Source organism: Rhinoraja longicauda, chromosome 2, assembly GCF_053455715.1.
Source record: "Rhinoraja longicauda isolate Sanriku21f chromosome 2, sRhiLon1.1, whole genome shotgun sequence".
Lineage (NCBI taxonomy): Eukaryota > Metazoa > Chordata > Chondrichthyes > Rajiformes > Arhynchobatidae > Rhinoraja > Rhinoraja longicauda.
The window spans coordinates 91345980-91367980 of NC_135954.1; the positions used below are offsets into that span (position 1 = coordinate 91345980).

The following is a 22001-nucleotide window of genomic DNA, read 5'->3' on the forward strand; positions in this document are numbered from 1 at the left end:
ACAGTCCCTTCAGTGACTGTGCTCCAAAGTTTCTTCAGAGAGATGTATTTCCTATTCCGCCCCCCCGTTGATCACGAGTACAAGTTCTTGTGAGGTGAAGCGTCCTGCCTATCTATACATCCTTAAATAACCTGCAGTTTCACTCCCAATCCAATTCTTTAACATTGAACAGTATGGCACAGGATTAGGCCTAACGGCCCAGAGTGTTGTGCCGAACATTTCCACCCTGCGGAAAAAGATTCTGCTGTCTATCCTATCTATGCATCTCATAATTTTATTTACCTATCATGTTTACCCTCAACCTCCAATGTTCCACAGAAAACAATTTATCCACCTCTCCCTGTTGCTGAAACCCGTCTAATCCAGGCAGCATTGTGGTAAACTAGGTGGTTTTCTTGTAAATGATGCATGAATTTTGTCTAATTGCTTCTTGGCATATTTACAATTTTTTTGTCAATACTACCTGATTAAGATTACCAATGTGCAGTTATGAAGCACCTTAAAAGTCATAAAAACATTCCAAGGTACTTCACATGATGCCTATCATTGAAAGTTTGACACGAGAGCAATATATGATAACAGTGCAGAGCTTAATGGGGCTAGGATGGGGAGGGAATTCTGGTAATTAAGGTGGTGAGATGGTAAACCAATGGAAGAGGGGGATACACGAGGCCCAATGAACATGGAGAATTGTACAATCGAAGGAGATTGCAGATGGAGGTCAATGGAAGGGTTTAAACAAGGAGATGTTAATTTTAAATGATGCAGTGTTCGACTGGAACCAAAGGGATGTGTGCACAGCAGTGCACATGTATGAGAATAATGCTAGGACTCAAGGGCCTGAGCGAAAGGGAGAGGTTGAGCAGGCCAGGACTTTATTCCTTGAAGCATAGGAGGATGAGGAATGATTTTACAGAGTTGCATAAGATCATGCGAGGAATAGGTAGGGTAAATGCACAGAATCCTTTACCCAGAGTAGGGGAGACAACAACCAGAGGACATAGGTTTAAGGTAAGGGGAGTTGGAAAGATTTAATATGAACCTGAGGGGCAACTTTTTAACACAAAGGGGCTGGTGGGTGTATGAGATGAGCTGCCAGAGGCAGTAGTTGAGCAGGTACTATCACAACATTTAAAAAACATTTAGATTGGGACATGGATTAGATAGGTTTAGAGGGATATGGGCCAAACGCAGATAGGTGGGACTAGTGTACATGGGATATCTTGGTTGTCGTGGGCCGAAGGGCCTGTTTCCACGCTGTATAACTCTATGACACGAGGATATAGATGAGGCTGGTACTAACACAGTGTTTAAAAAAACATTTTGAAAGGTGCATGTCTAGGATAGGTTTAGAAGGAATTGGGCCAAACATGGACAGGTGGGACTAGTGTAGATGGGGCTTCTTGGTCAGCTGGGCCGAGGGACCTGTTTCCATGCTGTATGACTCTAGTTGATGCAAAGTAGAAGTTTGTTTACGGTTTCAAAGAGATTGCATGGTATGATACAGGGCTGGGTTTTGTCCAAGGTGTTTGTTATCATTGTGCACCTTGACCTGTGGTTTATCAGTCAGGTTACTTTTTCACTGTTTGGAATTCTTGTATGAATCTTGGGACTGACTTTACTTTAACTTTCCCATGGAATCTAAGTTACATTTCTTAATTTTAGCTTAGTTTTACAACATATATCAGCCATATCTAGTTAGCATTAAATTAGTCAAATAATGTTTTAGGATTTAGTTTGGTCCAAACGTGGGCAGGTTGGACTAGTGTAGACGGGGCTTCTTGGTCAGCGTGGACAAGTTGGGCCGAGGACCCTGTTTCCATGCTGTATGGAAACATGGAGTTTTTCCATGAGAAACTGCGTGGAAACAGGCCCTTCGGCCAAACAGGTCCACACTAATGATCACCCTTACACTACTTCAATCCTACGCACTAGTGTCAATTCACAGAAACCATTTATCCTACAAACCTGCACGTCTTTGCAGTATGGGAGGGAACTTGAACACTCGGAGAAAACTCACGCGGTCACAGGGAGAACGTACAAACTCCGTAAATGCAGCACCAGTAGTCGGGATTGAACCTGGGTCTCTGACGCTGTAAGGCAGCAACTCTACCACTGTGCCACTGTACTCCACCTTCTAAAGACCCTGTCAATTATAACACTGTAAATATCTGCTCCCTTTATATTGCTATCCTAGTTACTGAATTCTTCAAAGGCTGCAAAAATGCAATTAAATTTCCAGAAGTACTAAGTTAATGGTGCTGCAATATATCTACTTCAAGTACTGCATTATTAAATTACAACCAGCAAGCCCGTAAAGTTGTATATTACCCGCAAATGAACAGGACAACAGTCTTTATACACATTGGCAAGTTATAAATTCCACTTGAAAAAGATTCATAATGTACAGAACTAAAATAGATCTCCTTTTGCTATACCTCACAATTTAATATAGCTTTACATTGCCTTTTTCTTCTCTCCTTCTCTTAAATGCACCAAACCATATACTATCCACCTCAATTATCCCATGTTATAAGAACTTCCAAATCATAGTCATTCTCTGATTATTAAAACTTCTGAATTCCCCCCAACCATACCCATCGCTCACCACTCAACCCACAAAACCCCAAAGCCTTTCAACACATTTTAAAGAACTCTGTCACTGCCAATAACTCTTCTCTCTCTCTCTCTCTCTCTCTCTCCCTCTCTCTCTCTCTCTCTCTCTCTCTCTCTCTCGAAATAAGTACCAGCCTGTTAATTGTTTGTATGGGGTGAATTGGATTCCCCTCAAGCGTTATCCTTACAAACAAGCTAAGATGCGAAGATTTTAATGATTTTTAAAATGTTGTTGCCTTGTGCTCCGAGCCTATCAGCTGTTGTGCTGAACCTGGCTTCACCGTAGAAATTGTATTTTTTCAGTAGACCTTTCCAGTTGGAGTAGAATACTAGTTGGAGTGCTGGAGTAACTCAGCGAGTCAAGCAGCAACTCTGGATGACATGGGTAGGCGATGTTTCTAGTTGGGACCCTTCTTCAGACTGAAATCTCCTCAACGTATGCCTACTTTGAAGAAGTTCTAGTCTGAAGAAGAGTCCCGACCTGAAACATTACCTATCCATGTCCTCCAGAGATGCTGCCTGACCCACTGAGTTACTTTGTGTTCTGCGCAAGGTTCCATCATTTACAGTTCCTTGTGTCCACATTTGCCAGTTGGAGTATTCCACATTGCCTTATCTATTAAATAACCAATCACTGTGGCTTTCAAATCATTATGATCCCTGGTTTGGTCGACAGATGCATCATATTAATTGATTTCATCTCTGCCTAGGGATAACATGTTGTTTGGCTGCATTGTGGTTTTGTCTGGATATCTGCTGGAACACGTGACTGAAGTTTGCTTTAGGTTCAGGTGTGCTACTTCCCTTGATGAAATAAATTGACGGTTTCTGGTTTGTGTTAACTCTTGAAGAACAATATTGAAGATTATACTGTTCCTCGGCAAACCAGGCCACCTGAACTCAGAAATGTCTGAAATTGGCAGAAGAAATGCAGTTGGTCCATCAAGTTTACTTTTTTAGTTTAGAGATACAGCATGGAAACAGGCCCTTTCGCCCACTGATTCTGCGCCACCCAGCAATCACCCATGTCCTATCTTAACACTTGGGACAATTTACAGACACCAATTAACCTAAAAACCTGCACGTCTTTGGAATGTAGGGGGAAACTGGGGCACCCGAAGAAAACCCTTGTGGTTACAGGGAGAATGTGCAAACTCCGTACAGACAACACTCAGTCAGGATCGAACCCGAGTCTCTGCTGCTGTAAGGCAGCAACTCTACCGCTGCGCCACTGTGTCGCCCCTATTCAATCATAGCGCAACACTCAGTACTCCTTCCTCTATGGCCATCTAACCTGCGTGGCATGACAGAAGAAGAGAAATGCATCAGTTATTAAGGGTAAAAATACTTCTGGAAGTTCTTGGCTGATCAGACATTGGCAAAATGTTATTGATCAAGGAAAATCACGGGATAAACCCATCAGTTGCCAGAACCTTGACCTGCACAAAGATGGTTATGACTGTTGAAACACCTTAGCTCTGGACGAGACTGCAGGATTTGCTCCAGGAAGGGAACTTGATCTACCATCTTCAACTGGTACCTCAATGCCTTCCTTCCAACATAAGGTCAGAATCAGGGATGTCTGTTGTTGAATGCTCAACCTTCACTTCCATGCCCAACTCTGGAAAACGAGGCATGGGCTGGTATGTGGCAACTTCACCCACAAAAATACCAGGTGATGATTCCCTCTAACAAGAGAAAGTCAAGCCACCTATGCTTAATATTTAATACAAAAATGGCTAAAAGATAGGTGTGAGAAATAGTGCAGCTGTGTTCCACGTCATCTTCTACACTGTTTCCCAAACCCATGACCTCTAAACCCAAGGATTAAAGCAGCAAGTGCTGTGTCAAAACGGCTTCCATTGATTTGTGGCAAATACTTCTGTTCATCCTGTTACCCTATTTTAGTTCATCTTAGCATTTAGAGTCGAGTCATATGGCACATAAACAGGCACCTGTCCTTTCCATGTCTATGTTGAGTTATCAAGTTCCTTTCCATTCTAATCCTACCTACGAGCATATCCTTTAACACCTGGGCATTCAAGTGCATATTTAGATGCTTCTTAAATGTTGTGAGAGTTTCTGTCTCCAGCACACACATCCATTCAGGGTTCTGTGGGGAGGCTGATGGGTGCCTGAAATCATTTTCAGCCCCTACCTTACCAGAAGAAGGGCATTCCAGATAAACCCATCTATTCACTTCATGGGGTAGGTCTGAAGCCATGGCACCCACCAGCTGCCCGATCCTACCCACCCATGGCTTACTTGTATCCACCTACAACATGTAGAAACAAGGAACTGCAGAGGCTGGTTTACCAAGGAAAGACACAAAGTGCTGGAGTAACTCAGTGGGTCAGGCAGCATCTTGAGAACATTGATAGGAGACATTTTGGGTCTTCTGACCTAAAACGTCACCCCTCCATGTTGGAAGAAGGGTTCCAACCTGAAACGTCACCTATCCATGTCCTCCAGAGATGCTGCTTGACCTGCTGAGTTACTCCAGCACTTTGTGTCTTTCCATCTGCTCGTACAGGAGCTTGCAAGATTTGTTGTTCAGCTACACCAGTTCAGTCCCTGCAAGAACATTATCCTTTGGGCTCTACACTTCTAACATATATGTTTATTGAACAGGGTCTTAACCACAGAAAATTAAAAAGAGTACATTGTGACCTGAAGAACTGTGGAAATGTAAAATGTAGCCTGTTTCTCTAACGTGCAGACGAAGAAGAGGAGTTAGTGAGGTGATTACGTAGAATTTACAACATTCAAAAGAGTGGCAACTGGTCATATTCTGTAAGCTTCCTCCCTCCCTTTTAGCATAATCTTTCGCATCTTTCTCTGCTATATACATCTGCAGAATCATATGGTCATATGTACCGACAACAAACAATGAGGGGCGCAGCGGTAGAGTTGCTGCCTTATAGTGCCAGAGTCCCGGGTTTGATCCTGACAATAGGTGCTGCCTGTGCAGTTTGTAAAAGCATAGGTGACGTTCTGAGTCGAGACCCTTTTTCGAACAGGCAGTCTGAAGAGGAGTCGAGACTCGAAACGTCTCCTATTCTTTTTCTCCAGAGATGCTGTCTGACCCGCTGAGTTACTCCAACTTTTTGTGTCTATCTTAAGTCTGCAAACAAGCCTTTTACAGCTTCATCTGAGAGACACACCACACAAATAGGTTTTCCTTGATGTGCCCCACTTAACCAAGTGTAGATCCCAGTAAAAATGATATTTATGAAAATGGGGAGCTTCTTTTTTTTCTCCAATGAAATAAGGAATTCGATGCATGTCCACCATCTCCATTCAGTGTTTGGCTATTTACATTCTCTGTTAGGTTTGGGCAATATCGCTTTTACCATCTTTCTTGTTGAAATTAGATGAATGGCACCCCACTATACTTTATTTCACATTTGTCCTACTAAGGTAGGTTATTTTATCATGTGCACCTGAACCCATTTACATTTTTCTTATTTTACTTGTTATAGAAATTAAGTACGCCCAGGTATGAATAAATTGATTAATTTTCATTTAAGGTGAACAAATTTCATTTTTCAGATTTGAAAAAAAACCAGAAGCTAATCTCTAAGGGCTCTAAAATTTCCATATCCTGTTGCCTTTAATTGATGAGGGGCTGCTTTGAGTAATTAATATAGTGCTGTATATCTTTGTAGTGCCTAACGACATGTTTTACAAAGTAAAGAAAGCCAGGAGAAAAAATATTGAATTATTGGGATGCATTATTTAAGTATATCTTAAATTGGGGGGAAATAAAGCACAGATTTTAGGTATTCCAAATAGCATGTAGGTATTTCAAGTAATTTGGTCACAAGTGAGTGCATTCAGTTGGTTTTGTGTAACTTATTTAGCACAACTTTTGTCTCTAAATGAACATGTATGGACTTCTACTGTGGAAGTTGCACTTAATTGCCATGATAATATTCACAGAAATGATCGAAAGTTGATTTATACCTTATTTATTTAAAAGATTGAAAGTTTTTAAAAAAACCTCCATGAATTAATTTGCTGCAGACCAAAGTATTGTGAACTAGGTTTACCTGTAACATTTATTGACAGACTTAAACATTTACAATTAGTGGGTAAAGTTAGTTCCTTGAAAAGATACTGATGAGAATAAAAGAAATGTGTATGTGTGCGTGCGTGACCAGCTTATGTATAAGATTAATTTCTGAGGTACATTGACAGCTGAATTTATTCATGGCAACACTTAAACATCTTTCGATGAGGCAACTCCTTTTTTTCAACACTCAATTTCTGTGGCATCATTAAAAAGTGTTTGGAACATTGAATTTCATCCTGGAACATTGAGTTAATAAGTGCTCATAGTGGTGGATAATTAGGCCAAGACAATTGATTTTGTAGCATTTTTTCCAAACCGGTTTTAAGGTTTGGATGGGTATGCAAAGGGAGTGCAGAGGAATTTGAAACATTTTGAGCGACTCTGGCTGATAACAGTTCTAGAAATTAATATAAGTAAGGCAATAGGTGTTAATATGGCTTCTAAAAGGTGTGGCACGGTGGCGCAGCGGTAGAGTTGCTGCCTTACAGCGAATGCAACGCCGGAGACTTAGGTTCGATCCGGACTACGGGTGCCGTCTGTACGGAGTTTGTACGTTCTCCCCGTGACCTTCGGTTTCCTCCCACACTCCAAAGACGTACAGGTATGTAGGTTAATTGGCTGGGCAAATGTAAAAATTGTCCCTAGTGGGTGTAGGATCGTGTTAGTGTGCGGGGATCGCTGGGCGGCACGGACCCGGTGGGCTGAAGGGCCTGTTTCTGCGCTGTATCTCTAAATCTAAAAATCTAAAAAATCTTTTAAAAATCTTAAATCTAAAAACAAAGTTTTTATTTATGAGGTAGAAAGATAAAATATTAAAATGTAGGGCTCCCTTTCATTGATCCTGGTCATTCTGAGAATTATTTGGATGCTCAAATTGGATGGACGGTGTCCGGGACAGATGAGGAGATAGGTTGAAAGGATGGGGAAAGTCCAGTCTAAAGCTAACCCAAACACTGGAAAGGATCAAAAGGGTGATACAGCAAATGGCATTGAAATGATAATGAATCTTCAAATATGTTTATGTTAAAATTGGGTTACGATCAAATCCAATAGAAATATAGACTTTTGAAAATTGAGGAAGAACATCACAAAAATGGTTCTAATCTGAGTAGCAATGGAAACTTTTTAAGCATCACAGCTTGACTAAACATTAAGAGAGAGAGGAAGAAACTGGGCATGCTATAATGACAAACTGACATTGCCCAGTAGACTCGATGGGCCAAGTGTCCTATAACTTATGAACTTATTAATACTTTTTTGAGCTGGTTGAATGTTGTTCTAACAGTTCCGAAGTTTAAATTATTTAAGAGGCTAGTCACAATAACACAGGATAGCTAAAATCCATGAGGATTCATTACAAATAAGTAAACAAAATATGCTGTAAAATGTAATTTCATTCACTTTCTTTCAACCCTATCCCATATGAACACCAATGCACTCATACTCACACTGGGATAACAGGTAGATTTAATGAAGGGTGCTGTAAATGCTAATCACAAAAATGTGGAGCTTCTGTATCCAAAAACTTGCAGCTGGGAGCTATGGTTTAAATATGTTCCCGAATCTGACCAACTGAGTCAATTTCCTATAAATGTATCTGTTTTCTCAATGTTTCCTTCATCCCTGGGAGGAGTCCATTTTATCCCAACCAGTTCATTGTCTTTGTAATTATTTGAAAGTGGATGACGATAATAAAAACAATTCTTGTTTCTTTGAGACATTTTGTTAAACATTTGCAATGCTCCCTTTAGTTTGGTTTAGTGATCCAATATGGAAACGGGCCCTTTGGCCCACCATGTCCATGCCAATTATCAATTAGCCGTTCACATTACGTCTATGTAATCCCACTTTCTCCTCCACTCCCAACACACCAGGGGCAACTTTACAGAGGCTAATTAATCCACAAACCCGCATTTTGCCCATCCAAAGACCCAAACAGTCTTTCCAGGTGAGGCAGAGGTTCACCTGCACGTACTCCTACCTCATCTACTGTATTCGCTGTTCCAGGTGTCAACTTCTCTACATCGGCGAGACCAAGCGCAGGCTCGGCGATCGTTTCGCTGAACACCTTCGCTCAGTCCGCCTTAACCAACCTGATCTCGCGGTGGCTCAGCACTGCAACTCCCACTCCCATTCCCAATCTGACCTTTCTATCCTGGGCTCCCTCCATTGTCGGAGTGAGGCCCAGCGCAAATTGGAGGAACAACACCTCATATTTCGTTTGGGTAGTTACAACCCAGCGGTATGAACATTGACTTCTCTAACTTCAGATAGTCCCTGCTTTCCCTCTCTAGCCCCTCCCCTTCCCAGTTCTCCCACTAATCTTCCTGTCTGCGACTACATCCTATCTTTGTCCTGCCCCCTCCCCTGACATCAGTGTAAAGAAGGGTCTCAACCCAAAATGTCTCTCCAGAGATGCTGCCCGACCCGCTGTGTTACTCCAGCATTTTGCGTCTACCTTCTATAAATCCAGCTGAGATACCTAACATGTGAGGTGTTAAATTGCACAACCAGAAATCCAGGATGAATTGACCTGCAATTGGAAAGCAATGAACTAGTAAATCAAATTCATTGTGGTTATTGAAGGAGAATTATGAGACTAACTTTGTTCAATTTTTTGCTAAAATAATGCAGGACGCAAATAGTGAATAGAGCACTGGTCGTGTTTATGGGCTTCTGAGGAATAGCACACAGGTTGACGTGAATGATATTTAAAGCTCACGCGATCAAGAAATTATGGCTGGGGCTTTGGAGAGGTTGAAGAAAAGGCTCACCAGGATTTTGCCTGGATTAGAGTTTTAGCTACAAGGAGAAGTTGGACAAAATTTGATTATTTTCTTTGGCATGTCAGAGTCTCAGGGGCGATCTGATAGAAGTATATAAAATTATATGAGGTGTACATAGGGTAGATGGTCAGAACATGTTTTCCACAGTGGAAATATCATGGACCAGTGGGCATAGCTTTAAGGCGAAAGAGGCAAATTTTAAAGGAGATGCACGGGGCTTTTTTGTTTTATATGGAGGGTGTTGAGTGCCTGGAATGCACAGTCAGGGGTGATGGTGAAGGCAGATACAATAGTAGCTTTTAAGAAACTTTTGGATTGGTACATGGGTATGGAGGGATGTGGATTATGGTGGAAATATCTAAGACCAGAGGGCATTGCTTTGAAGCGAAAGGGATAAAGTTTCAAGGAGACGTGCGGAGTAACTGAATTGAAATTCATTGGGATATGGACTTGCTGACGTCTACAAAATGGTTCTTTGACATATGTTATTTGAAAATCCATAAACAATCAGAACTTCACCTTTGCGACACACCCTTTAAGCCTCAACTGCTGTGTGTTAAATTATGAGCACCACAATTTGGTGAGTGTCTTGAAATGGGTGTGGAGAGAACTTGCACGAATGGATTTAATACGAAGGACATCATTTACGTGGAGAGATTCCAGAACCTGTGTTTGGTACCTCTGTAGCAAGGAAAGTTAAGATGTTTGAAAGTTATGAACGGTGTTGACAGAAGAAATCGGGAGAATTTTTTGGGAGATAGATCAATGACTATCATATACAGTTTTGGGATTAATCTGAGGATTTGTTTTGTGAGCATTTAAGTTATTGACGAGAGTAGGCTGTTAAAAGTGTGGTATAGATACAAAATGCTATATTAATTCAGTATCTCTGGAGAAAATGGATGGGTGACGTTTTGGGTTGGGACCATTCTTCAGACTCAAGTGTGAATAGAGGTCCTGACCCAAAACGTTACCTATCCATTTTATTCAGAGATACTGCCTGACTCGCTGAGTTAATCCAGCCGTTTGTGTCAATCTTTGGTACCTGCATCTTCAATTCCTTATAATTACATGCGGTAGAAGGAGATACAATTGGAAAATTCAAAAGAGAGTTGGATATTTACAGTATAGGAAGGAACTGCAGATGCTTGTTTATACTGATAGACACAAAATGCTGGACTAATCCGCTGAGTTACTCCAGCATTTTGCGTCTAGGATATTTACTGTAAAGGAACAACCATTTTAAGACTGTATTGCCAGAGCAGTAAAGTGATTAATTGGACAGCAATACGAAATAGCCAGCACCGGCACAATTGACTGAATGGATTCCTTCTGCACTGCACCATCCTGCCTCCGTTAAGCCCACAGGTTTTGCCTGCCAGAATCCAGACATACGAGGTCCCGTGGTTGTAAGATCGCAATGGCAGGCTGGCATCTTAGCAACCAATCAGACAGTTAATTTAAATGTTTTATTGCACAGAACAAATCATAAGTGACATTTGTTCCTGTGGCATTAAATTCCCTGCACCGATGAGATATCACAGGCACAAATTGAAACTTTCCATTGTTTAGCTTATCTTGGATACAAGTATAATTCTAAACTGTCAAGAATCATGTTAACAGTTATGAATTCATAACTATAATGCTGACAGGTTGGCTGGGAGATCACTTGCTATTATGATTAATGCTTTTTCATCCTTCACAGTCGTAAAAAATCTTATTAGTGCAAATTTTTTTCTGTAGTTTTATTTATCAAATTTCAGGAATCAAAGATATTTCAGTGGACGAGTAGAATCATTCATTTCATTGTGCATGTGTTTATGGTTGAGGTACATTATTTTATGATTGTGTACAAATGCACTTTGTGCTAGGAATTTTAATTTGTCTTCAGGCCAACAAAATAATAACATTTCATACCTTGAGAGAGTGTCATAAGACAAAGGTACCGAACTTTGCACAAAAAAAAACCTGACACTGATCAAAGATAAAGATACTGAACTTTGCAAAAAAAACTGACACTGATCATGGAAGTAACAATGATCTCTGACATGTAAGAGCATTAATAAGATATTTACATCTCCTGGTTAATGTCCACTACTCCTTCCCGTCAATAGTGACTTGCATTTTGTAGGGCCTCATGTAGCAATTGAAGTTAATAGAACATAAAACAGTACAGCATGGGAACAGGATCTTCCACCCACAATGTCCTTGCCAGACACAATGGCAAAAGATAAACTATTCTCCTCCGCCTGCACGTGATACTTATCCCTCCATTCCCTGCAAATCCATGTGCCTATCCAAAAGCCTCTTAAATACCCTTACATCTGTCTTTACCATCACCCCTGGCAGCGCATTTTAGCACCTATCACTCACCGTGTAAAAATAATCTTGCCTCGTACATCCCCGTTAAATTTCGCCCTTCACCTTAACGCAGCACTTGGAGCACAGCTCTTGTGATGTGCACTGAACAAGGCTTTACTTAATATTTTAGGGCAGTGGTTTTCAATCGGTTCGGAATACAGTCTATCCAAGTGGATGTGGAGAGTGTAGGACCAGAGGCCATAGCCTCAGAATAAACACACGTACCTTTAGAAAGGAGATGAGGAGGAATTTCTTTAGTCAGAGGGCATTGAATCTGGAAGTCATTGCCACAGACGGCTGTGTAGCCCAAGGCAATGGATATTTTTGAGGTGCAGTTTGACAGATTCTTGATTAGTAAAGGTGTCAGGGATTATGGGGAGAAAGCAGGAGAATGGGGTTGAAAGGGAATGATAGATCAGCCATGATTGAATGGCGGAGTAGACATGATGGATTGAATGGCCTAATTCTGGTCCAATGACTTATGAACTTCTTAGTTTTTTTCTTTATCGTCCTTTTGTCCTGTTCTTCAAAATGCACACTTGCCCATTATCCCTGGCCTATTGCTGACCTATTTTTAATTTGTTTTCAAAGTTTCAAATTTAACATCTTGGTTGTATTTAGATTCTTTCTGGGCTTACTCCTCTTATCCCTATGGCGTTCTTTGGCCCTACAGTATTTTTGGGGAAAAACCCTCCAATTCAGGCAGCATTCTGGTAAAATTCCTCTGCACTCTCTGCAAAGCATTCACATCTTTCCTGTAATGGGGCGACTAGAACTGCACTCAATGCTCCAAATGTGGCCCAACAAAGTACTTTAGAGCTGCAAGAGGTAAAGGAAGTGTTAGAAAGTGGGAAAAAGTATCCGGGTTGGGAGGAGGATGGCAGCATCTCAGGCAAGGTGACTGGAGATCTGCATGGTGGATTCAAGTAGTGATCCAGATTTAGATGTAATTGCAGAGGTGGGTTGGAGCATGACTTTCAATTTACATAAAGAAATGTAAAAATGTTGATATGTGCTTAAAAACAGCAAACTAGAGGAGTTGTGAAGTCATGATAGCATTTTTCTAGACTTCAGACCTCTTTGTAAGTTGCAGTTTGGCAGATTTATTCAGAGCACCGGAAGTGCTGGAAATGTCAATGGATGTTGTTAGCAGTGGGTCACAATTGCTCCAAATGCAATTAGATTTTTTGTTTTGGTGTTTTTGTTTTGATGTTGAACTTTGTTACTCACATTTGCATTTGAAAGGCATTAATGCAACTTTTCCATTTTCTGAAAGGTAGAATAATGCCTCCACTGTGGGTATAAACCATAAATCAAGACCTGGTTTATAGTTAAATGAGGGTGTTTAGTTTAGAGATACAGCATGGAAACAGGCTCTTCGACCCATCGAATCCATGCCGACCATCGATCACCCATTCACACTAGTTCTATGTTCTCCCACTTTCTCATCCACTCCCTTCACACAAGGGGCAATCCTTTGCAAAGATCTTATTTTGTTCCTGATTTGTTATCTTCACTTATAATATCTGTTGCACCAAGATCCTTCTATCCAATCTGATTCTAAATTGACTGTTTGATTGAAAGATGCACGGTGGAAACAGCACCTTTGGCCCACCGAGTCCATGCCGATCCGACACACTGGAGGCAATTTTACAAAGGCCAATTAAGCTAAAAACAAGCATGCTGCATAACTTTCTCGTTCCTACTTTTGTAGTTCCCATCTCAACCAAGGGATGCTTGGGACAGATGGATAGAAGTAACACATTGTATTTGGCCAAGATAGACTCTAACGCTGCTGCCTTACATGCCTCCAATTCTGTCACACTGATGTGGGTACATTACGAACTAGGAAAAAGTCTATTTGGTCTTGCAAAGTTCATCCCTTCCTGTACCTAGCAGCTTAAAATGCCTTGAATAATGTTACAGCCAGTCCTATTGGCAAATTATTCCAGACTTGTTTTCGAGACCCCAAAGTACAATGGTGTCTCGATTTATACTTGTGCATCATTGCAATGATGATACCTTTGGAAAGCAAGTTTGCGTTCTGCAAGACCCAAGGACAGACTTGCTACATTAGCAGCCTGCAATGGACATACTGAGCTAAGTTTGGGATGTGGGAGGAAATCAGAGCACCTGAGGAAACCCACTCGGTCACTGGGAGAATGTGCAAACTCTCTACAGACAGCAACCAAAGTCAGGATTGAACTCGAGGCTCTGGTACCGTGAGGCAGCAACTCAGCCACTGCACCTTGTTCATCTATTCACTGTGAGGGATTTGAACCGGATTCCTTTACCAACAGAGATCAGTGACAATCTGGGTTAAGTGTTGGCTTTAATTATTTCAGGTAATGGATCATACTCTCGTTCTCATCAAGATATGAAATAATTGTTTGATGGTTCTCCCTCTGCTATGTCTGTGATATCAGTAACAGATGTCGGTAATGAATAGAACATTTTGTGTTAGGTCAAGTCATGATGAATACTCTCAGCCTCTCCTCACTGATGCTCACATAACTGCCAAACAGTTACAGATGCATCTTGACAAGATTGCAGATCTGGCATTCAGAAATCTTCAACTCAAAACCATTCAACTCCGATCTGGATTTTATCTTCATGATCCTTGTTAACTTGCAGGAAGGCCACTGTCATCCAGGTGCCAATGAAAAGCAAGGGGGCGTGCATTAATGACTGCCCTCCAGGGTTCTGACATCCACCACCATGATGTGCTTTGAGAGGCTGGTCATGGTGCACATCAAATCTAGCCACCCAGACTGCCCTGATTCATCGTCTAGACTCCTATTGATTGATTATAGCTCTGCCATCAATACCCCAGTCCCAACCAAACTCATCTCCAAACACCTGGACCTAGGACTAAGCACCTATCTCTGCATTTGGATTGTATAGGAAGGAACTGCAATGTTAGTTTACACCGAAGATAGAAACAAAATACTGGAATAACTCAACAGGTTAACAGTAACTCAACTCAGCGGCATCTCTGGAGAAAAAGAATAGGTGACGTTTCGGGTAGCGACCCTTCTTGAGACCTTCTTTTCTCCTGAGATGCTGCCTGACCCGCTGAGTTACTCGAACATTTTGTGTCTATCTGCATTTGGATTCCTGATTTCCTGGCCATTAGGCTGCAATCATGAGGATAGCCGACGACACCGCTACTTCCTCAGAAGGCTAAGGAAGTTTGTCATGTCTCCAATGACTTTTACCAATTTCTACAGGAAAGCATCCTATCCGGATGCATTAGTGCTTGGTATGGCAATCGATCAGCCCAAGACCGCAGGAAATTGCAGAGAATTATAAAACTCAACCCAGTCCATCACACAAACCGACCTCCTATCCCATCAACTCCATCTACACTTCACGCTGCCTCCCGATAGCAGCCAACATAATCAAGGACCACTCTGGTCATTCTCTCTTATCCCGTCTCCCATCAGGCAGAATATACAAAAGTGTGAAAGCACGTAGCATTCAGAATCAAGAACAGAATCTTCCTCTCCTCGTACTCTTGAATGGACCTTTTGTATGCTACAGATGTATTCATGATCCTCCAATCTACCTTGTTGTGGCCCTTTCACTCTCTTCATCTGTGCTTTCTCTGGAGTGATTACACTATGTGCTGCACTCCGTTTCTCTCTGTTTTTGCACTGTTTTACTCCTGTATGGCATGACATGCCTAGATAGCACGCAAAATAAAGTTTTTCACTATCTCAATGCACGTGACAATAATAAACCAATAACATGTTCTAGGCTCAAACTGCAATTAGAAAACATAATCTATCAAGATGTTGACTTCCCATTCACTTGATTGTGAATCCGCTTGCTATGATAATGCAAAAACCAGCTATCAAATGGATCACTGAGAGGAGCCATAACCATCTGCAGGATACGGAATCTTTTCCATTATAGAAAAATCAGCACCTGCTCCTCTTCGAAAATAAATCAGGCTGAAAGCAAGATCAGCTGATGACTTCAAAGCCTGTTTTAATGCAAATGTCCCACACAAGCCCTGACCAGCCCCACACAAGCCCTGACCAGCCCCACACAAGCCCTGACCAGCCCCACACAAGCCCTGACCAGGAAGAACTGTTGAGGAAAGCAAATGTAGAACAAAGGAAGTGCTTTCTTCATCTTGTTGACTGCATGCTCGATATGCTGAGTACCTCCAGCAGGATGTTCCTTGTCCCAGTTTCCAACATCTGCAGTCTCTTGTATCTACTAACACATGGGATTAGTTTGATTGATGACGTCACTCTATCCAGACCTTTCCCTGTTCTGTGTTTCAATGAGGCCCCCCCTTATCCTTCTAAACTCTGATCTTGAACTTCCTGGATTGTAACTCCATATTGTTTGACAGTCCTAATGGGGCTTAGAGGCAGGACAAAGCATGGCAAGTGATAGGTGGATACAGGTGAGGGGGATTGGTTTGATGGGCAGATGGTTGGACTAAGGCCAGAGTTGAAAAAAATAAGAAGTGTGAGTTAAGGAGAGAAGAGACATGAAAAGTGAAACCAGAGGATGGAATATAGATGAAAAGGGGTGGGGTGGGGGGGGGGGGGGGGGGGTGGGGGATAGAGGAAAGGGAGAAGTGGGTGTGCATCACAGGGAAAAGGAAGGAACAAAAGGGAAAGTGTAGCAAAACAACTCTGGAGATCTCTTCAACTCTTTAACTGAAGCGTGGCGACTCTGCTTGCTGGTCCCAGAAGAAGATCTGCTAACATTCATTACGATTGCTCCACTCTTTTAAATCTTTATTTCAACACCAGCATTTCTTACACGAACGCACCAAATGTACCCTTTAAACTTTATCTTTGCACGGTGGACTGCTTGATTGTATTCATCTATAGTCTTTTTCTTGACTAGATAGCATGCAAACAAAAGGGTAGGAAAATAACTGCAGATGCTAATCGAAGGTATCACAAAATGCTGGAATAACTCAGCAGGTCAGGCAGCATCTAGGAGAGAGGGTATGGGTGACGTTTCGGGTCGAGACCCTTCTTCAGACTGATGTCAGGGGGGCGGGACAAGCAAAAGGGTGTCAGTGGGTATGGGGAGAAGGCAGAGGAATGGGGTTGATAATGAAAGATAGATCAGCTATGATTGAATGGCGGAGTAGACTTGATGGGCCGAGTAGCCTAATTCTGATTCTTAACTTTTGAACTTATGAAAAGCTTTTCACTATGAAACATGTGACAATAATAAACCAGACTAAAGGACTGGCCCGCTATTCCTCCTTGGTTGTCAGCTGTCTGCGTTCAAACTCAAGGATACAAGGATTTTATTATTCTTACCACTTCAGTCCAAGACGTTTCTTTCAGCTGAATCTTATTCCAGCGCCTTTCCTTGTTTACTTCATCAACCGCTAAGCCTCCCAATCTTTATATTTAACTCAAAGCCAAGCATGGCCACTGCTGATTTCTTGTACTGATGATGGGGGTGTTGGGTTTTGCATTCCTGCTTGTGTGTTCACACCACAAAGCTGAGAAGAACACTATGTACACCACTTGGCTGTTGAAGTTCCTGTGAGAATGAACATATATTACAGTTATAGTTTGTTTTGGGGTTGCGTTCAACATGATAATGATTGCAGTAACTACTGCTCATACTTTGCTACCTTTGCTAGGTACCTTAGCTACCACCATTCATTTCTTTTGTTCGGGCAATCTCCCCGCCTCAAGTTGCCTTGCCCACCTCTATCTTTCATCTGAAGAAGGGTTCTGACCCGAATGTTACCTATTCCTTGTCTCCAATGATGCTGCCTGACCCGCTGAGTTACTCCAGCATTCTATGTCTTATCTTTGCTACCTTTGTTCATTGGCTGCACAAATACCTCGCACCAAGGCAAAAGTGTAGTTAATAAGCATGTACTAACCTGCAAACACCACCCCACCCCCCTTTTCCCTTCTGGTTTTCCCAGCGTTCCATCTGGATGCGCTCCCATTTCTCCTATTGTATAGTGCCCTGGTAAGACCACATCTGGAGTATTGTGTACAGTTTTGGTCTCCTAATTTGAGGAAGGACATCCTTGTAATTGAGGCAGTGCAGCATAGGTTCACGAGATTGATCCCTGGGATGGCGGGACTGACATATGAGGAAAGATTGAAAAGACTAGGCTTGTATTCACTGGAGTTTAGAAGGATGAGAGGGGATCTTATAGAAACATATAAAATTATAAAAGGACTGGACAAACTAGATGCAGGAAAAATGTTCCCAATGTTGGGCGAGTCCAGAACCAGGAGCCACAGTCTTAGAATAAAGGGGAGCCAATTTAAAACTGAGGTGAGAAAAAACTTTTTCACCCAGAGAGCTATGAATTTGTGGAATTCTCTGCCACAGAGTTAGATAGAGCTCTAGGGGCTAGTGGAATCAAGGGATATGGGGAGAAGGCAGGCATGGGGTATTGATTGGGGACAATCAGCCATGATCACAATGAATGGTGGTGCTGGCTCGAAGGGCCGAATGGCCTCCTCCTGCACCTATTTTCTATGTTCCCCCGTACACCCCCATCCCCCTTTTTTTCAACCTATTTTCCTTCCTCTGGCTTCACATTTCATGCCTCTTCTTAAATCACACTTTTTGGCTTTTCAACTCTGGGCCCATGTCCAACCAATAATCAATTCCCCTCCCCCCCCCCCTCCCCACACTTCTCCTCCAGTTTTCTCCCCCCTAATACAATCAGTCTGAAGAAAGGTCCTGACTTGAAACACAGCCGTCCATGTTCTCCAGAGATGCTGCCTGACCCGCTGAGTCACTCTGGCACTTTGTAAACCAGCATCAGCAGCTCCTTGTGTTTAACATAGAAACATAGAAAATCGGTGCAGGAGTAGGCCATTCGGCCCTTCGAGTCAGCACTGCCATTCCATATGATCATGGCTGATCATCCAAAATCAGTACCCCTTTCCTGCTTTTTCCCCATATCCCTTGATTCCTTTAGTCCTAAGAGCTAAATTAACTCTCTCTTGAAAACTTGAACTAATTTTACGAAGTATAAAATCAGGTGTGAAGGGTTCAGTGGGTGTTTCAAATAAAGTCTGCTTGTAATATCAAATTAAAAGATGGTGAATTGAGAGGTCTGTTATTTTTGTCATTCTGATGAGTTTTAAAAACAAAGGTGCTGTGCATCTAGCAAGCCATCTTAGCCATTTTAAGGGGCTGTCAACCTTTCTTCATATGTGATGTAGTTGTAATCGGATGTCTGTTGCATGGAATGGACATTTTTTTTACCAAACTCCTGAGTGTCCCCTCTTTCCCTTCCTGACTGGTCAGTCATAGAGTCATACAGCACGGAAACAGGCCCCTTTGGCCCACTCGTTCACACCGACCAACATGCCCCATCTAAGTCCATTTGCCCGCATTTGTCCCATAGTCTCTAAACCTTTCCGATCCATGTACCTGTCCAAGTGTCTCTTAAACTTTGTTATAGTACCTGCCTCTGTAACCACCTTTGGTAGCTTGGTCCATTTATCCACTACCCTTGAGTGAAAGATTTCCCCTCGGGTTCCTATTAAAGTTTTTTCCTTTCACCTTAAATGTATGTCTCTCCAGAGATGCTGCCTGTCCCGCTGAGTTACTCCAGCTTTTTGTGTATGTCCTCTGGTTCCTGATTCCCTTACTCTGGGTAAAATTCCCTTACTCTGTGTATTCACCCTTTTAATTCCCCTCGTGATTTTATGGACCTCTATAAGATCGCCTTCTGTGCTCCAAGGAAAAAAGTGCTAACCTGCCTAATCTCTCCCTTTCACTCAGGCCCTCGAGTCCTAGCAACATCCTTGTAAATCCTCTCTGCACTCTTTCCAGCTTAACGACGTCCTTCCTACAGCAGGGTGACCAAAACTGAACACAATACTCCAAATGCAGCCTCACCAACGTCTTGTCCAGCTGTAACATGATGTCCCGACTTCTATACTCAATAGCTTGGCTGATGAAGGCCAATGTACCATAAGCCGCCTTTACCACAGTGAATGGAGTTAGGTGGGGCCTTAGCTGGAGTTATGGTTTCACTGTTATCAAACACCCTTATGTGACCATGTGGTGTTCCTGGAAGTTCTCTAGCTCTTCTTGCCAGCACAAACTCAGAGAAGCATTGGCAAAGGAAGGCTAAAGGAAGGTCCACGTTGGTTTACCAACCTCAAAGCACATGAAGGTAGTTCTGTTGTATGTGGATGTGGGTGGTGGGAAGGTAGAGAAACAATAGACACCAAAAAAACCTTGGTAGCAGAAAAGGAAGAGAATAAATAGATTTTTTTTAAAATTGTGAGCTTTGTGTAGAAGTTGGATAAAGTAAGAAAAATTTTAGAGCCCTCTGCCTACAAGCTTCAAGTACATTTCGTGCAATCTGTTTTTGTGCATCGCATCTGTTTTTTGACTGATTAAGAAAACTATCCTATAGTGTTGTGTTGACTTTTGATGTGGCTTTTAATATTATATGTAAAAAAAAATGGATTTTTTGTCTGGAATGTATTACAATTTTTCTCTTGCCATTTTTGTGTAAAATTTACAGAATCAGTGTTACATCCTTCGCTGCTAAGGTAATGTGCCATTACTATAAGGCTGTCCTTACTTACTTACAATGTTGATTTCTTTTGAACGAAAAAATGTTTTTAAATCATTGATGAGGGGAGCGATAGTGTGACTCGTTTTAAAGAGAGAAGTCTTCCTGTCACAATTTGGAATTGGGTGTGGTGTTCTTTTTTTGCTTCTGGCCAATTATCCACAGAACTACTGCGAATATGATCGTTATCAAATAAAATGGTCAAAACAGTTGCAGAGTCAGTCCACGTGTCTGGAGAGAGAGGTAGGTTGGTTTAAAGTTCCAGGTTGATAAGCCTTTATCAGAAATAAGGACCTGAAACATTAACCCAATCTTCCTTTATCCAAAGACACTGCTGAAATAATTTTCTGCCGTTAAAAGAGCATTTGCTTACACTACATACTCTGTATAGGAATTTTAATCATTAAATTGCCATTGTGGAAGAGGAGGGGCTCCTTCACTAACATAAATAAACATTGCCACATTTACCAATGCAATCAGCTGAGAAACCCAAGTTAAAAATGGCTTTCCATGTCTTTGACATCAGCAAAGTCCAAAGAGTTTACATTTTATTTAATATTTGCTGCAAGATTGGCACGGTATAAAACCACCCATTCACTTTGAAAGGCTCTATCGAGTCTGCAGTGACTTTACCTAGGACCTGATCACTGGAGTCTTGCAAAATCATTGTAAAACTGGTAATGGTCTAATCTTTGTACTTATCTCTGAATCCGTTTGTTTCACCATGACTGCACCAGTAATCCATCTTCAGTGCTTAATAATAAAGTTGAAATTATTTTTTAATTATTAAAAAAAAAATATTCAGAAAGTTCTCAATTCTAATTGAGGTGCTCTGGTTGATTAGAAGTTTGATAGGGTAAATTCATAGAAATGGTATCCTCCGATGAAGACATTAGGCACAAGAGGGCGCAGCCTTCAAGTTATAGTCAACCTTCCCCGTGATATCTGCCAATACCTCTTCACCAAAAGAATAGTAGATATGTGGAACATTTCCCCTCAAAAACTGAACCCCCATTGGATTAGTTGAAAATTTCAGAGCTATAAATGATGGAATGTTTCTTAAATAATGTTCTTAAATGTATGGAATTGTGGCTTTTGAATGACTCTAACCTGCAAATTAGCCAATGGATGAACAGGCCAGTGGGGCTGAATAAACTCCTCCCGTTCCTTTGTTTCAAAAATTATTCTATGATTGTCTTCGTCAACCTTTCAACTTTTCAGATATTTGTGTGGTACAGACACTTCAATCCAAAAGCACATCCATATTAACTGATCTGGATTTGTTTTTTTTAATTCCTAAAATACAAATCCAGTCAAATTTAACAACTATTTCATTAGAATTCTTGATCCATCTGCAGTTCAAACTTATGCAATCATTAGCTAAAAACAATCTGCATATTTAAACTGGTCTACAATGGCCCAGGCAAGATTTCCCAAAGAAGAGATATGTGTACATTGAAATCTGTTCCCGTAGCTCTAATGTTGAAATCGTGAAATTTAATTTATGGTTATAATCTCCATTTATAAAAGTGGCACAGTTGAAGATTTTAGTTGCTTTACTAGATCAGCAGATCCAAATTTTACTTTGGCCTTTATTTTCGCC

General features: G+C 41.5%; 1 protein-coding gene across 6 annotated transcripts in view; it reads left to right on the forward strand.

Moving 5' to 3' along the window:
- nktr (natural killer cell triggering receptor) overlaps positions 1 to 22001 on the forward strand; it is a 132841-nt gene that overhangs the window by 74007 nt on the left and 36833 nt on the right. The window contains exon 2 of one of the 6 annotated variants that reach the window (XM_078423838.1): positions 20348 to 20375. The exons of the other annotated variants lie outside the window; for them this stretch is intronic. The gene's annotated coding sequence lies outside the window, so the exon portion shown is untranslated. The remainder of the gene's footprint in view (positions 1 to 20347; positions 20376 to 22001) is intronic. 6 annotated transcript variants of the gene reach the window in all.